Consider the following 18,653-nt stretch of genomic DNA (forward strand, 5'->3'; position numbering starts at 1 on the left):
AAGAACTATTTTATGACACATGGCTGGAAAAGAGAGGCTGAATCAGAGAGTTTTGGCTGTGGCAGGGCTGAAGGTGTGGTTTGAACATGGGAGCTGGGAAACCTGGAACAGCCCCCCAGGAGCTTCCCCAGCTGTTCCCAAACCATCTGCACCTCTGCTCGAGGCAACCCTGCTCCGACATCTGGATTTCTCTGCATGTGCCTTGATCCTGGGAGGGTTGCATGGAAACAGCCTAATATGAGAATCCGTTCTTTGCACTGAAGGGGTTAAAGTCTGCTCCCTCCTTCTAGGCTGACCATGGAAAATGCCGCTCATGCCAGGGACTAAATGCAGGATAGAAACTAGGGCTCCTAGGATACAATAATACAAATAATACTATTTGTTCCATGAACAGCGGAAACCAGAAAAGCCTTGTTTCCCATGGGTTTGTGTCGTGGCGCAAAGGGTGCATGTGGACTCTCACCAGCTGGTAAAAGCTGAACGTACACTCATCATCTCAGCAGCCGCCAAACTTCACAGAATTTACATTCCTGTAATAACTGGGAGCCCCTCTACAGTGTGACTGAAAGTGTCCAAACGAAGGAGAGGAGGGGTGCATGGATGGTATGGCTGCATAAACCTAGTTTCCATAAAAATCAGGTTGTAAAATGAAGGATGCAGGCAGCGCATCTTCTCAGGAAGTTTAATGATGTTTCCACCAGTTTTTGCCCCAAACTACGCATCTGCTTTGTGATGTTGCTCATTTTGCTGGAGCCTCAAAAGGCAGAGGTGCTGGGTGACACAGCAACCAGGCTGGGGTGCTTTGAGTCCTCCTTTATCCACAGGTGAGTGGAGGTGTCCTTCTGTTTAGCAGTCTGGCTTTTGGCCTTCAAACAGGAGAAATCTGTGTCTGACTTCCCATTTCAGCCTGGACTTGGCGTTTTCAGCACTGATTGCCCCTGTGGCTTGGACCCAGGGATGTCTTGGGGTTGGTGGATGCTAGAAGCAGAGCCCTGCTGCCTTCTGCACCAGGCATGGAGTAACTCTCTGAGCTGTATCCAACACCGGGAATATGCAGCTATCACATAACCAGCTTCTGGTGGACAGGTAAAGAAAACAAAGAGGTGGTGGATACGCCATCCCTGGAGAGATCCCAGGCCAGGCTGGATGGGGCTCTGAGTAATCTGATCTGGGTGAAGATGTCCCTGCACTTGGCAGGGGGTTTGACTAGTTGAGCTTTGAAGGTCCCTTCCAACCCAAACTATTCTATGACTCTATGAAATGCTCTCGTCAGGTCCCTGGGGTGGCCAGGAGGCTGCTCCACGTTACTAGGAGGCCAGACCTGAGCTGTGCAGCTGCAGGAGGATGACACAGGCTGACACGACTCATTGCTGAAAACGCATTAGTTGTCACTGGGGTGTTCTGTAACATTAATGGGAAGGGAGGAGAGGGTCTTAAGGTAAACAGAGCGAAGCTGGCAGATCTGCGCCATCTATGCGCAACCTCGTCTAAGCCTATTTATATAAATCATGTGAAACCCAAATTAGAACTTCACCCATCTGCCGTGCTGTAAGTCGCTCTTCTACCAGCACAGCAAGCCAAGAAAATGCTCTCAACTCTGTAAGATCTGCCTCAAGCGTGAGAAAGATTCATATAAAGCCCCAGAGCTGGCGGGAGGCCTGAGATGCTGCATGTTGCAGTGTTCTGCAAGGCTGCAGGACAGGTTGTAACCAGTTCCTCCAGTAGACAGCAGTATCTTGACATCAAGGACAAGCCGGGAAGAGATGTGGATGTTCAATGAGAAGCCTCCAAGACTCCTCACCATGTGTAGGAGGACAAAGGCTCACCTCTGCCTCATGCGTGACATAACCATGGGTGAAAGTGTTGGGCAAGACCAGCACTGCCCTGCTGCTGATCCTAAAGACAGTGCCCAACACTGAGTTGAACTTGTAGTGGTTTAGCACAATGAAGAAGGTTGGAAAATGCCCCCTGTCCTTTCCCGTGTTTCCTACAGGTAACAAAGGTGGATTTTTCAGCCTTTCCCTTGGGGAGGCTGTTACCCACTCATTTGCTTTGCAGATGTGCAGCCTCTGCTTGGGGCAGCTCCTTGGGGGAGTTACACTACAGGCAAATGTGACCACAGGTCCTCACCTGCCTTCATCCGTGGTTGCTAAACTTGCTGGGAGCGCATGAACCACAGGAGCATCCCGCGGGCTGGTGACAGGGCCGGGCTGGTGACAGGGCCAGGCAGCTGCTGCCCCGGCAGTCAGCAAGTGTGGCCCCGCTGCTGCAGCAGAGTCACTCCTGGGAAGCACATCTGCCTGCACGCTCGGAAGGTCCTTGATGAAGATGGTGACTCACCAAGGGACCTTTCGACCTCTCTACTCAGCAGTGTTGCAATCTGGCTTTCTTGGCATCTAGTGCTTTTCCTGTTATTAAAAATAAAAACCTTTTTTTTTTTTTTTTTTGTTTCCCCCTCACTGAATTGAGGATTTCAGCAAACAGTTTGGGGGTAAACAAGTGAAGATGATGCTGTGGAGGAACAGTTGGTCAAGTTTGCAAGAGATAGAGCCAGATCTAAATACGGCACAGCCTTGCTGGTACAGAGCAGAAGGAAGGTGGCATATGTGTCTGAGCAGTTGGATTGCTGCACGCTGTTAGGTTTCCTTAACATCAAGTGCATCTCTTCCCATTTTCTTTCCTTTTTAGCAAAAAAAAAGGAGAAGCAGCTCACTAAAAATGTCCTTGGATGGAAATAACGGAAGAGCCATAAGGAGGTGATGGACCCTTCGTGTCCCCACTGGCTCAGCTGGCAGGTGGAGGCAGATGCATCTGGACAAAATGATTCTCTGCAAGGATGAGACCAGGAGACAGTGGCCACCTCCAGCCAGTCTGTCTCCTTGCTGCTTGTGCTCACACAGAAATTTGGCCTGGCAAAAAAACATTTCCCAGGTGACCTCCATGCTGCTATCGCTGGAGGAGATGCTGCATAGCATCAGCCTTCCAGCTGGGCCTCTGCACACCAGGAGCAACCACCAGCAAGCCGCCTTTCCCAGGTGCTCTGGACTGGGTACTTGAACTGAGAGCCTTCTCTGATGTCACAGGGCGCTTCATTGGCCCAGAAAAGCCACTTGCCTATAGCAGTTCCACCTGGGAGTTGTATCCTCACACCCCATGCTGGTTGCATCCAACAAGTTTTTGAGTCCTTTTGTCCGCTGACAAAAAGCCTGCAGAGAAATCAGGATACCCCTGGGCTGTGTTCACTGCTGGAAAGAACTGAACAAGGATTTCGCTCTCCCTCTGCAGCTGACTCGAGAGAGAGCTGGAGGCCAAGCTGCACGGGGAGCAACACGCTCCTCGTGTGGCTCCTGCCCATGCTGGAGGGAAACCTGCAACCCCTGTGCTGGGGGGTGTAGCTTTCTTGCCCGCAGGATGCTCTTGCTGGGCTCTCACGTTCCTGGGAAAGGCAGGGAGCTGGGGAGGCGAAGCCAAGGGCAATGCTGCTGCAAGCAACTTCAGTTGGGACTTGACTCTTAAGCCTTCCTTCCAGTTACAGGGTTAGTTGTGGAGCTCTCTCCATCCCGGCGGAAGAAATACTGACTTGACTGTGAAGCTGTGCATTGGAGTCTCGTGTCGCTATGCTTGACCATTTAAACCAAGGCTTCCTCACAGCTTTTCAGCAAGGAGGGCTGACGTGGCTGAGGAGTGAAGAATTTAGCACAGATATAGTGGGTGGGTGACTTGTCTGACCATCGCCAGCAAGGGCAGGGCCATGCATGTGATGGATGGGAAGGAATGTGCAGTGTCCTGGACCTGAAGAAAACAGAAGCTGGGGTAAAACTTGGGGGAATGGGGACTTGTTCAATGGTTGCTGCTGCTGAGCATCTTCCCCTGCAAATGGCCTCACCCTGGCTCAGCACTAGTGCAAGGAGCAACCAGCTCCATCACCGGCAAAATTGGGCTTGGACCTTTCTGTAGGTGTTTCAGGTCTGGTTGGCCCAGGGTCCTGCCCAGGAGCTGGGGAGCGTCTCCCCAACCTGCTGCAAGCACCATGCACCCCCTGGCTCTCCCACACTGGGCAGATGTGCAGCCAGACCACGCAGAATGTGTCCCCCACTAAAATGTTAGTATTTTACAGCAAGTAATGTATGTTTTTTTTCTTTGGTTTAATTGCCTCAGATTCAGTCTCCATTTTAGATCAAAGACCCCAAAATCTTCAGCACAGTGGGAAGAGCTACAGAGAAAGAACAAGACAAAGGTCCTAGAGCAGCGGTTATGCCGCCTGGTGTGTTGCAGCAGTGTCTGCTGCCTTGGACACAGGTTTGTGTTTGCTCCTTCTTCTGCCCTTTGCAGACTCATGTGGAAATGACTCAGAAACAAAGTGCCCAGCCTGCTACTGGAAGAGCGAAAGGCTGTTGGTGGAGCATTGCTTGAATGGAGAGACTGAGGATGGTGCCGACTTTCTGCATTCAGATCCTGAGAAAACGGGTGGAGAACGACCGTGGATTGGTTGTCCATTGCTGAGCTAGTTCCTAATGCTGAACGTGTGAGTAAAAAAAAAATTACTAAACAGAAGTTTAAGAGCTTTAGTTACACAAAATGGATATGGCCACAGTGTTTGTGTAAGGGGATGTTTCATATGCCCTTTTGCAAGTGCTAAGATTCATCTTATTTCAAGGAGTAGAAACAGAAGAATATAAAAGCAGGATCTCCTGTGATGCAAAACTTCCGCTGGTTTCATGGTTTTCCTTAATTCATTTTTATGAACAGGTTTTTAATTCAGTTTAACTCAGCATCTTTTCTCCCCCTGCTCCCCCTATGCAATGCAAGCCCATTTGTGTCTAGGCTACTGGCAACCAGTATACCAAGCTCTAGCCAAGCATGTATTAAAATAAAGCTGCAATCTGCTGAAAAACAGGTTTTAAAATGGAAACAAATAATTAGAAACACACAAATTAGCCTACGTCCAACAACAGGTTGAGCTCTGCATGAATTGAAACAAAGCTGTAATGGCAGGATAGGAGCGATCCAAACCGGTGGCAGTGGCTGAGTGTTGACTTTTACAGGTCAACTGTAAAAGATGTTGGGAAGGAGCAAACGCGGGTGGGTTTGGGTAGAGCTGAGCACCCAGACCTGTGAGATCAAACAGCAACACTCAGGGCTTTGCATAACTCATGGGCTTTCAAGCACCGAGGCCTTGGATGAAGCACGAGCTTTTGGCTGGTGTGAGCGCGCTGCCGCTCAAGCACCTTGCCAGCGGCACTGGTGCTTCCCCTCTGCCGGCTGCCCGCACTGGTGCACGTTTGCTGGGCAGTGGTGGGGCACCAGAAAGCTGCTTCGGTGGGGAAGGTGTGGAAGTGCTTTCTGTGGTTTTGTACGTTTGGTGTCGGGTGTTTTTATGCACATAGGCTCAAGCAGTCTGGCAATAGCCTGGAGCCAGGCTGCCTCCCCGGGGCGAGGTGAGCCTGTCCCGCAGCCCTGGGCTGGGTGATGGACAGCAGGTCCCCTGGGAGCTTTCTAGCAGCTATCAAGAGCAAGTCTGTTAAATACTCTTTCACTGCCGAAATTGCAGACTGCCCATTCCTTGGTGTGCATGTGGGTGAGCAAGGCACACCAGCAGTATGGATAGTTCTTCTGTGACCATTGTTATGGAAATTGCTTTAGAGACAGTTGCCTCAATGTACATTTTTAGAAGCACAAGTGAGCTGTGCAGCAGGAAAACCGCTCTGAGAGGAGGAAAACCACCCGCCAGGCTCCCAGCTCCCATTGTCCAGCGGCACGGTGGAGCACTGACGGCTCTCTCGGTAGGGATGTGATTTAGGGTGTTTCTTTGCCTGATAAGGCAGAGAGAAGGAGCCTCTGCAGGAGAAGCCCCTTCTGCGTCAGTCTCCAAGGAAACCCTTGGGACTGCGTGGCTCAGCCTTTGCTGCGCGCCCAGAGTTTGGGCCGCGGCTCACGTGTCCCAAACTGGTGCCTGAATCATGCTGCCGTCTGCCAGTGGCGTTTTGCTAGTGCGAATGGTCCCATTTTAGGCGAATTGTGGGGTTTTCCTACCCCTAGATGCAACTTTATCCCAAAGATACTAATGGCTGGATTGGTGTGCAGGAGAAGTGATGTCCTTCTGTGAGATGGAGTGAAACTAGCTCTGTCTCTGTTTCGATTGTACATTCCTCATGGTTGAGTCTGAAAGGAGAAGCCTTTTAATGCTCCCACACCTCCCAGCTTCTTGAGAGCAAGCCTGGGAGCTGCGGTGGTTACGGGGAAGCTCGGGCAGCAGGTGCTTCCAGGTCTGGTTGCAGTGCCCGAACCAGAGCGAGTCACCCCGAGCTGCCGGGGATCGGGGCTGTGCCCACTGCCTGAGGAGGGTGAGCAAGTTGGTGTCTCGGAGGTTTCCAACACACCCTTAGGCTCAGGGCTGGCCAGGTGCACAGGCAGTTTCACCGCTCACCTCCTATTTGCACTGAAACATCCAGACGTCTCATCCCAGTTTTGAATGAAAAAATCAGATCTTCTCGCCTCAGTTAATCACAAACATGGGCAAGGTTTTGCTTCTCTTGGGCTTTGCTGGTGCTCATTGCTGCTGCCTGCTCCAGAGCAAGACCAAACCTCCAGCCTGTGCCCAGCAGCTTTGTGCAGCCCCAGCTGATGAACGAGAGAGGCACAGATCCAGTGACCTTTGTTTGCATAACTGCTGCCTGCAGCCCCGGCTTGACATTTGAGGAGCAAATGTAAGTGCTGGGGGAGTGCATGGTGATGGGGGTGCTGGGCAAAGCAGATGAACCTCATCCTTGCTGGCCAAGTATCAGGCTGAGCTGTGGTCTGTCCTTTCTCTCACTGGAAGTCCCAGTTGACTTGCACAGTGGTGTCTCGCCAGAAACCAAGGACAAGAAACCTGCCTGCAGCTCCTCTCTGGCCAGGCAGAGAGTTTGGCCACAGTTTGTCTATGCCCAAGACTGTTTTGCTGCCTACAGCAGCAATGGAGCTGGAGCTGGGTGGAGTGTTAGGCTCTGTGGGGTGGTGCGTCTGTCAGTGACAGTGCCGTGGGGTGAGATGGAGCTCGCAGGCTGGAGATTGGAGGGGACCTTGTCGTGAAAACAGGGATGCTGGGTGGGAGTCACAAGGTGGTGACAAGTTGCCACTCAACAGCTTGACCCATGCTGGTCTGGTGGGTCTCCAGCTTCAGCCCCGTCTGCTCTGCTGCCTGGGGCTGCTGCAGCAGTGGTGGGGAGGGACAGCTGTCCCACACCTGCCTCCTTTGGCTTGTGCAGTCGGGCTGCTCTCGGTGTCCCCAGGCTCTTTGGGCAGCGCAGTGCTCCATGCAGGACCAAGGTCTTGGGCGCAGTGGGTGTATTTGAAGGTGCTGAGCATCCTGACCTTTGCGCTGGCAACTTGTCCAGCTTCACAACCAGTACAGATGAAAAGGCATTTCTCCCCAAACCTGGGAGACTCTATCACAAGGTCTCTTGTGTTGCTCACACCAAAAGCTCAGAAACATAATATTGGTACAAGCCCCCAGCTGAGTTTCTTTTGATAAAGAAAATTTTGGAGGAGGATTGGGAAGGGTAATTCTTTGTATTTTATGTTCTGAGCCATTTAAGCTTATTTTACTTTCCTTGCTACAATATCTGCTGGCTGGGATCTCCCTTTTATTCTGTTTTGTTTGCTTTTAATGTAAAACCAGAGATTTTTGGGGCAGGTAGCCGAGGTTTGGCTATAGGAGATGACAGCCCTGGGCCATGCCTGGCTGTAAAAGTCAGGTGTCTTCGCTGGAGGTCTGGCTGCTTTCGCGACAGATAGCGGGGAAGCGCACTTAAGTATTTATCCTGAGCTAAAGAAAAGAACTAGAACGGAGAAAAATACACAAAGTAGGCCATGAAAACAGGGTTTATGAGTATCTGAGATCCGATTCTAATTAATAGCAGTTCCCATCCCAGAAATCATACCATTCAGCAAAAGTTAATCATCTTTGCTCATACATACAATACACTTGAAGGGAGAATGACTCACCCTCATTGAAATGTCTAATGTTATGAAATCCAGTGTGACTGATGTAACAGACCCAGCTAAGCTCTCCAAATTTGCCAGGAGCACCAGCAGCGAAGCAAAGCCCATGTGTAAGTTGACCTCATTGAGTTCTGCTCGTTTGTACTCAGGCTGGATTTCACCTTTAGTTACTAAAACAGACTTGCAGGGAAGGGGCCTAGAAGGATGTGGGTGGGCAGGGGAGCGGGGCGGGAGGGCTTGGCATGGCCAAGCCTGGTGGTCCTCAGCTCCTGGCCTGGACCTGCCCATCCCCACCTTTGGGAGCCCACAGAGCAGCTCTGCACAGAGACCCCGCTCCTGCAAATGTTTTGACACACATGTAATTCACAGCTCTATTGAGGTGCCTGGGACCAGCACTTCAATCACATCACTCTGCGTGTTCAACCATTTGCAGCCCCAGCGATTTATTCTTTATTTTTCAGTTCAGACAGGAATGTAGGTTAAATTCAGCATTAAGATTCTTCCTTGATATCAGCTGTTCCCTCTTAAATTAAATATTATTACCTGCAAACATTTCCTTTTAGCACTGGGAGCCGTTTGCTTGGTGTAGTTTGTTTAAATGTCACCATATGAATTACTGAAAGTAATTTAAATATTTAAAGACATATACTGCAAGTCTAATTTTATTTTGAAATACTGAGCCAGACTAACAGCTGATGCAGCAGATAGCAGCTCAGCCTGGCACCTCTGGTTCCTGTCCCAGTTCTTTAAATTAATAATTTGCATTTCCAACACCTTTCACCCGATGAGTCTGAGCCCTGAGATATATATACATATATATATAGATATATATAATTTTTTTAGTCAGATAATCTTCTCTCTTTGAGGCCTTGCAGCCCCTCTAGGATGGGTGTGAATCCCTTGGTGGGCTCCTCTCCCATCCATCCTTGGCTGCCCTTCTGGGTCATCTGCCCCATAGGGCAAACCCTGGAGAGATAACATCAGAAATGCCAGGGCCCCAGCAGAAAAGACAACAGTGCTCTCATATTTGATGTTTTCCAACTAGAGAAGATCCCCCTTCTGACACAACCTTTTCATCTCTTGTTATCTTTATGAATAGCTTAAAAAAAAAGTATCATTTCTGGCATGCTGGCCACACTGCTGAAGAGCTGTTCCTCTTCCACCTCCTTCTTCACCCACTCAGATGAAAAGCTACAGGTAATGCTGGGGAGTAAATGAAAGGCTTTTCATGAGGAAATGAGCTAAAATAGTAAATAAAAGGCTAACTTGTAGAAATAAAACAGCTGAAGATGTCACCAGGAAAAAATGGTGATGAAACACACCTGGTCCTCGGAAATTACCTTCCATGCTGTTGGAAATTACCTTCTGACTCAGCCGGCTCAGTGCATCTGATGCCACTTTGCTAAGAGCTTTTACTTGACCTGAATACCCATGGTTTTCAAGGAAATAATGTTCCCTGTGAAAAATGCAACCACTCAGACCCAAGCCTTCCCTCACTTTACCGAGAAAAGCCTGGGCGAGGTGGATGCTGTCATTTCTCTGGCTGCTGGTGCACTGTGCTCCCACCACCACATCCCGTGGCCAGCCGGGGTGCGGGGCTGAGCGTGGGGGCACCCAGAGCCCACCCGGCTTTGAACTCCACCTGCCACCTCAGGTGGGTCTCCTAACACAAGGTCAAAGTTGCCTTTAATCATGCTGTGGGCATCTCCCCAGAGCGTTGGTCTTGCCTGGTGCCCTGCCTGCCCCTCTCCCTGCAGAGATGAGTCTGGCTTCTTGTGCAAAGCCGGTGACTCATCCCCTGGGATGTGTTTGCTTAAAAGTTGCCTGGTCACCTCTTTCTCTGATCACTGCCTCATCGCTTTTCAAACTGGGGGTGAAGAAATGGTGACACACAGGCAGAATGCATGTGCGTGCTGAAATAGCACAAGCTGCTTGCAGGCTAACCCTTTCCTTATGCCCTATGTGTTCCCACCTGTTGCGGTCAGTGGTCAGATGTAGAGAAGCATATGTCTCAAAGCCCACCCTGTTCTCCCTGCCCCGCCACTTGAGCTATTAAATGATGGGAGCTTTCCCTGTCCCTCAGCTTCACAGTGTCCTTGGGGCCATCCCAGCTGCAGCAGCTGCCTGTGAAAGACAGGCTGTTATTGCAGTTGGGAAGGTTTCCCCCAAGTCTCCTTTGGCCACCAAAGCTGGCCCCTCCAAGCCACCCTTGAACAAGCTCCAGACGTTGAGAACCTTTCAGAAATGATGCTGCCAGCAGGCACAGCAATGTACATGGTGTTTTGGGCAGGATCTAGCAAGTGCCTTCGATGACAACTGGTTGTGCATTGGTTCCCTGCACCAACATCATCCAGCATCTTGTTCACTGTGTTTGCTGGAGCTATTGGCTGGGGTGAGGGTCCAGCAAAGCTTCCAGGCCCTGACTGTTGTGAAATAGATAAATTGCTTGATGCTGCACCAAGAGGCTTTGAGGACATCTGGGGAAATTGTGTTATCCCCAACGGTCATCACTGGGCCCATTATCGTTTAGCTTCTTTATTAATGACCTGAATGATGGGACTGAGTGCACCAGCTTTTAGAAGATACAAAACTGGGAGGAGAAGCCATTCAGAGGGACCTCAATGGGCAGAGAGGAGCTTCATGAAGTCCAACCAAAGACAGTATGAAGTCCTGCTGGTGGGGAGGAATAACCCTGCACACAAGTACACACTGGGGCCAACCAGCTGGAAAGCAACTTTTCAGGTGAAGACCTGGAGGTTCCTGGTGTAAAACAAGTTGCCCACAAGCCAGCAATATCAGGGGCTGCACTAAAAATAGCATTGCCAGGAGGCCAAGGGAAAAGGAGGAAGGTTTTGATTCCTGCTTCGTCACCAAGTGCTGCTGCCACTGGTGGAAGCTGGACTTGAACTTGATATTTCTTGCCAACTCTTATGTCCAGCCAAGTGCTGCACAAAGGGGCTTTAACCCCATTTCAAGGACGGGGAAGCAGGACACAGACAGAAGGACACAGACCTGCCTGGCATCACACAATTAGGTCAGTGGTGAGCTGGGAAGGGACCGGCCTCTTCATCCAGTTCCCTCTGTGCTGGGTCGTGTTCTTGCAGGGCGTATATGTGTATCCGAAGGCTGCGAGCGTACCCAAGGACATCAAACGGGCTCGACCGGTGACTGGCAGGGATTTCTGAACAAGTTCACAGAAAATTGGAATTTTGTGAAATACATTAAATTTTAAAAAATTGCAAGTGAAACAGATATTGTCCCAGGAAACACTTTGTGTTCAAAATAAAGCTTTGTCTCCTGGAAACTAAACTTTCAGGGGAAAAAAAGTGGGGTTTAGCTGAATATTACTAACAACTGGGAGGAAAAGAGACGTAATTTTCCTGTGCTGTGAAAGGGGAACCAGCCCCTTGCTCGCTAAACGCTTCACGGAAGTGGCTTCTTGGGTTTTGTTCAGTTTTATTTTAATCTCAACGAGGGGTTGCAAAACCGGAGGACTTGGTGCAAGAGAAAAACCTCAAGAACCAGATCATCTTCACAGATGGCTGGCAAAACTTCTCAATGAAAAAGCAGTGTTGTCAAAGCACAGGTGGTGAGACCTCGAAGTGGGGCAGGAGCCTGAGTTGCTCGTCCATTAGTATCCACCAAATACATTCAAACCAGAACTATGTGAATGAAAAGCTGAGTTGCAGGGGGACATGCACTGGCTGGGACACCTGCCCTGCTCATTGGAATAAAAGGATATGAACAATAATTGACTTTGAAGCTATGCACAGTAAGAAGTGGCAGCACGGTGCAATCGCCTCCCCCAGTATCTCTGCATCAGCTTATGGGCTTAATTGGTGAGGTTTGGGGTTTTGTTGATAGGCAGAGATGCAGAGCACCAACACATTGCTGAGTCTGCCTCTGATCTTGTCATGGTGTAAATCCCAGATAGTGCTGCTGAAACCATCTGATCCGCCACAGCAGAGCCCAGCTGGGCTGCCTCACCCTTCCAGCCGCAGGAGAAGTCCTGGCAGGGTTTGCATTTCAGAGGAGCACCCAGAAGCCATGGTGCCTCGCAGGAGCAGACTGAGGAGCAGTGACCCTCAGCTCGGCAGGGAAGAAAAGCCTTTCATGGTATTAGGTGGCCCTGTTTGCAAACAGACGCAGCAATGTAGGGAGAAGGAGACCTGCAAAGGCTGGTGAGCCGAAGCCTGGCAAAGTCATCGCGGCTTCTCTCAGCTTCTCCCACTGGAGGGACCGGCTGGGACATGGGGCCACAGGCACCTTGCCCCGAAGGTTCCACACTGCCTGCACCCATCTCAAGTTGTCCCCACCCCTCTGCTTCCCCTGCCCCAAGCCAGCATCCCAGCAGCAGTTTGATAATGGTGGGCGAGGGGCACAAAACTCACCCCATGGGCATGTACGGGGGAAGCTGGGTTAGGGATGCGGAGCTGGGTGCCGCCTGCACCCACCCTGCTTGTGTACAGCCCTTCCTGGTGGGTGGTGAAGCTGCTTTCGCAATTGTTTCCTGTGAAAAGCCCTCACCAGGAAGCTCGCCACTTAGCCTCCTTGAAAAAGAACTATTTCTCTGCAGGAAATTGCTGCTTGAAAACAGCCCGGCCGCCTGGGAGAAGCTGCCAAGGAGCTGACGTGTGTGCGGGGCGGGCGGCCGAGGATGCTGAAGCTGCAGAGCCGGGCAGTGATGGAGATGTGAGCGGATCGGAGGGCAGGCGCTCAGGTGGCACCAATAGGTCCTGCGCTCCCTGTCCTGGGCCGTTCCTCTCTTGCCTGTTTTCTAAGGAGGAAGGTCTTTTTATTTGGCATACAAAAGGAGAAATGATTATAAATGGGGTATGTAGATATGTATTAAACTACACAATGTTCAGTCTGTGTCTAATACATGCATGAGACAAGCTTGAGAGTAGGTGTTACTGGCTTTTTAAGTCCCATAGATATCCTGTCCTGCTCTATCACTGCAGTGAGAGCCTGTGGAGGGTCTAATGCCACAGGGAGCATCAGAGCTGCCCTCTCTACTAGTCCTCCACAGGGAAGGATTTTTGTAAAGGTGGTGGCACATGGTTTCCATACCTGCTCATTTAGAGCCATTGCTAAAAGGATAAATAATCTTAAATGTGCTCCATTTCTTCCTCCAGAAGGAGCCTGGAGCCCAGGAAGCAGAGGCAAGGAAGAAGGGAACTGGCCATTGCTCAACGATGTTTTCTCAGTTTAGTTAGTTTGGAGCTGCCCTCCATTGCTGGTGGAGCCCATGGGGGCTCTTGGCTCCTGCTTAAACACAACCCCGCTTTCTCTCCTGGATTTCAAAGCAAGCGTGGGGACCTCTCCAGTTTTTGTGTAACCAGCTACGCCAGCCAAAGCATCATGAAAAAAGCTGGGCCAGTATTTCCCAGAAAAATTACTTTTTGGCTCTGCAGATTGGATTTTTTTGCACTCAGGCAGAAGCACAACCCTTTCTGTAAAAATGCAGGTTTCCTCAAACCCCAGATACGGAACCAGACTTTTCTTGGGTGCCCAGTGAAAGGCTGAGAGGCAATGCGAACAAACTGAAGCATGGGACATGATGGTTAAGCATAATAAAAGACTTTTTCACTGTGACGGTAGTCAAACACTGCAACATTTTGCCCAGAGCTGTGGAGTCTCTGACCTTGGAGATACTGGGATTCCCAACTGGGATGCAGTACCTGCTCTAACAGATGCTGCTGTGAGACGCGGGTTGGACTGGACACTCCTCAGAGCTACCTCCAGCCTCAGCCCTTCTGGGCTTCTGTGACCACTTAGAGATGATCACAGAAAACAGAAAAATGGGCTTCTTGGAGCCTTGATTTTTGCTGCAGAAATGTTTAAAGTGAATGTTTGCATTCCCCAGGGCCTGCAGCACTCTGCAAACAGCTTTGCTCCTCTCTGGTTGCCACAGAACTTCTAGATCTACCTGGAGACCTGCATGGTGGAAAGGTGAGAATGTTGATGTGAAAGTCTCCAGCTCTGCAGCAAAAGTGCATCTCGGAGAGGCAAATGATGCTTTGCCCATTTAATAGAGGAAAAATAGCACCACCCAAGGACCTGGCAGAGCAGGTTGCATGTACTTGTGGCTGCCTCATGCTACACAAGATGCTCCACAGAGGTTTCTTGTTTCTCCTTGTGGCGGTTGTTCCCCAGCCTACATCCACCTGCCTTTACTGGGGCAGACCAGGGAAGATGCTTCCCAGGGCTCAGCTTCCTCGCAGGATGGAGCACACCGGAGACTTTGCCCTGAAGCGGGGCTGCGTTGGGAAGGGGGATCTGTTCCCATCGCGGAGCTGGATGCCTGCAGGGCCAGAGCGGGTGCTCCACGGGGACAGCTTGCTGCAGAAAGGAGAGCACTGCACTTAGATCCCCCTGTTGAGTATTTGTGGGTGAAGCGCTTCACCGGGCCAAAGTCATCTGACATTTTTTGTGGGGGCGGGTGAAGCTAATGAATCCAGATTAGGCAGTGCGGAGGCTGGGAAGCTAGAATTCTGCTGAATATATATGAAGACAAATGTAAATTCTAAACTTTCTAGGGAGTATTTTTACCCTGGCTCAGTGTTAACATTGATAAAAATAGTCACAAATAAGTGCAGGAGTAGAAAGAAAATTTGGGGCTTTCTTTTTTTTTTTTTTTTTTAATGTTAAAACCATGCATCTATTTCTCTACCAGGAGTTAACCTCTTACATGCATGAATGAAACACAGAGTAAACCATCAACAAGTGACCTTCCCTCACAGAATAACTCCTATCTCAATCCAGCCCGCCTGGCTTGCTCCCTGGCACCCAAAAGCTTGCAAAGGTGTGGGGGGACACCAGCCCCATTCTGTGGATGAGAATAGTGCCGTATAGAAAACTGTGGTTTTGCTCAATGTGACGGAACAAACCAGAGGCCACCTCAGGAGCCCAGGTCACCCGAGCAAATTCCCAGCTCACAAAATACTGCTTCGAGTTGCCAGTCCAGCGTTAAACTTCCAGGGAGGAGCGTCCTCTCTCAGCACTGATGGATATTTGACCATAGGCGCCTGAAACAGGTGAAGACTCCTGCTAGAAGGAACTTAATAGCTTTATGGATTGATATCTGGGCCATAATTCATACCTGATACCTGGTATTAGATGTTGCAAACAGCTGACTGAGCAATGAGAAGACAAGTCCTAGGAAGGTTTAGCTGCTACAGCCCAGAGTCATTGTGGGGAGGGCTGTTTTGACAGCTGAGACTGGAAGGAAAACCCTTTTACAGTGCATTGTTGTTGAGAAAATGCATGTTAAAAAGAAAAACAGAGACATGCTTTTCAGATGTTCATTTTTAAGAAGAAAATGTGGTTTAATTTCTGACCAGCTTCTGACTGCAGATACTTTTGCTTTACTCTCCAAATCCTTGGGAACCCTAGCTCGCCCCTAAGCTGTAGTTAGTGCCATGGGTCCCCTCGTGGCTGGACATCATCTGCCCTTTCCTGAGACTTTGGCTGCTCCCTTGGCTCAAATTAGTGTCTGTCACATCCTGGGGAGCAATTCTACTGCAGGGGCTAAGTTGGGACCCGGAGTGAATTTTGGGTAGACATCTGCTAACAATGCAATTACCTTGTGTTCTGCCATGATTCATGGTTATGGTCTTTGTTTCTAAAACAGAAGACAAAGAGCCGGGTGGAAAAGAGACATCAAAACACAGCCTGCGGGTTTGGCAGTCAGAGAACTTGGGAAAAGAGAGGTGGTGGTGATGGGAATGAGGAACAGGAGATGGCAGCTGCTTTGGCGTCACGGAAGATAGACCAGGACAGACGAGGACAAAAGCAATCTGAAGCCAAGCCAGCAAGACGTGACTGTGGGCACGGGGAAGTTGCTGGTCACCGTGCTGGGCATTGAGTAGAAAGATTATTGGAGAGAGCCCTTTCCACAGCAGAACAACAACCAGAAAGACACACACAACCCTGTGCGTTAGAAACCTGAGGCCAGTGGCGGTGTACAGCACAGAGACAATGACCATCCACATGTAGAGGAGCTATCGCTTTTTGCTCTTCTTGTCGGAAGCACTTGGGACTCTGTGGAATTGAGACAAAACATGCTAGTTTCTGGAGACATTCTGATCTTCTAGCTGCCAGCAAAGCCACATACATAGCGAGACAAACACCACCAAGACCCCTGAGTCCTGGCCAGTGCTGTTTTGCTGGAGGAGGTGCTGGCACGCAGCATCCTGGCTCCAGCCTCCGTGCTTCTGTCTGCCACATTTTGGGAAACCTCCTGGGTGTGAGGTCCCACCTCCTTGGGAGGCCATTTGAGGAGGGTGCCCACGGCTCCCTGCGGAGCAGAGATTTCCTCTCTCGCGGAAGAAATTCCCCCGGATGGCAGGCGCGGCTGCTGCGGGGAGGATGCAGGGCCTGGCGGGGAAGCTGGAGGATGAGGACTCGGGCTGGCCCTGGGCTGCGGTGCATTGCGGGGCGGCGGACTCCAGAGGGCAGCACGCGGACAGGCTGGCACCCGCCCTGCCCGCTCCTGCCAGCCCTGCCCGCTCCTGCCAGCCCTGCCTGCCCTGTCTGCCCTGCCCGCTCCTGCCAGCCCTGCCTGCCCTGCCTGCCCTGCCCGCTCCTGCCAGCCCTGCCTGCCCTGCCCGCTTCTGCCAGCCCTGCCTGCCCTGCCCGCTCCTGCCAGCCCTGCCCGCTCCTGCCAGCCCTGCCTGTTTCTGCCAGCCGAGCCCGCTCCTGCCTGCTCTGCCCGCTCCTGCCAGCCCAGCCTGCGGGGCCACACGGGGAACTCAGCGGGATGATCCGCACTGCTGAGGGCGGGAGGTGAATCTCTATTGCTCCCCTCCTAGTGTCCACCAGCTCCTGGCTGGGCGGGCAGGGGATGCCACACCAGCATTAAGTTACGTTATTTTGCTTCCATCCTTTTCAGGGTGAAATCTGGTCTTGCCTCTGCAGGTGATGCGCCTGGAGCCTGTCCTGAAACTTATGTGGTTGCTAATGTGACCGCAAAATGGAGGTGAAACATTTCTCTTCTGGTTTCACAGCCACCGCGCACCCGCGGTTACACCTGCCTCCCTCGCACCACCCGAGAGGAGCCACAGAGTCCCTGTAACATTTCTGGGCACTGTTTTCAGTACAACAAGAGCTTTAGACCCAGACGTAAGTTCTTTGCCTAACCTGCTGCTGTTCCCCTTATGAATTGAAGGTGGTTTGATAAACATACTGAAAGGTCAGCTATTTTCACTGTGGCTTGCATAAGAACCTCAACATCCCCTGCTGCAAGAGCAGCCTTAGTAACTTCCTACTGCAACACTGAATCACAATAGCTTCCCACAGCAACCAGTGGTAAAAATAAACTGGGCAAGGGGAAGTGGACAGCTTCTGCTGTTCCGCTTTCTCGGGCACACTTGAGTCACGAAAAAAAGCCATGTAGAACAAGGCGTTTATTTTGCTGATGCCGATGAAATCCACAAATGGTTCTGAGCGCAGTCCTGCTGAAATCGGTGTGTTTTGCAACGGGATGCTCAGCGTGCTCAAAGTTAAGCATGCGCTCAAGTGCTGTGTCCAGTCTGTATTTTTCATTAGGATTTGGACTTATGAGTTGGACTAAAAGGAGACAGGGACCTCAGCAGAGCCAAGTGCTGCTTTTGTACTAAAGACAGAGGAAAACGGCCTCCTTGGGATATTTTATGTGTCGAGGTCATATAAAAGACCACTGAGGAGACAGTGGCTCTGTTATGGTTTCAGTAGTAGATCTTAGCTTTGAGAAAAGTAGGTCTTGAATGGATAAAAAGTGTCCTTAAATACAATACAATTTGTATTTTTGCCTTGACATACCATCATTTGAACAGCACAATTTTAAACAACATTAAGACTAAGACTCTGTGTGTGTGTCTGTGTGTGCACGTTTGTTTGCCTGGGGAGGGGGTGGGGGGTGTTTTAAAGAACAATATCTTTCCTGTTACACAAGATCTTGAAAATCAGCCAGCTGGGAAAAAACCCAGTTGAGACGTAGTCAGGTCGCTGAGCCTGGGAATCTGCTGCTGAGACAGACCCTGACTCTTCCCTTTGTGACAGAGTTTGCTGAGGAAGTTTATAAGAAGAGGCTAAAGAGAACAGAAGTTACGGCAAAACAGGAACGGCTCATCTGTCCCAGACTGGGGAGGAGGAGCTGTTCCCCCTCCCACTGTTGCCCACAGGAATTTGAAGAGCACGGGCTTGTAGGATAACCCAGGTGAGAAGGGACTGCAGAAGGGCTTTAGTCAAACCTCCTGCTCAGAGCCGGGTCAGCCCTGAGGTCAGCCCAGGCTGTGCTGAGTCGAATCTTGAAAACTGACAAAGATGGAGACTTCACAACCTCTCTGAGCAACCCATCAATATTTGACTACCTGCATAGTGAAAATGGACTGCAATAGAAGCAGCTCATACAAACCCATGTTTTTAATGTCATCCTGCTCATTAAAAAGATCAAATCTGTTTTGTAACAGAAACAGTTTGTGTGAGGCATGGAGAACTTCTGGTGCTGGTGGACTGATTTGCATTAAAGACAAGTAAAAGATGGAAGGAAACCAGAAGGATGCATCCAGTTAAATTTCCTGTCTTGAAATTTCAGTATTGCAGCACAAAAGTTTTGTGTTTATAGTAGTGGATATCAGTAGGGAAAATATTCTAAAAATAAATTAGGTTGTACAAACAAAATAATCTAT

This window comes from Streptopelia decaocto (assembly GCF_964273445.1).
Source record: "Streptopelia decaocto genome assembly, chromosome: 8".
Classification (NCBI taxonomy): Eukaryota; Metazoa; Chordata; class Aves; order Columbiformes; family Columbidae; genus Streptopelia; species Streptopelia decaocto.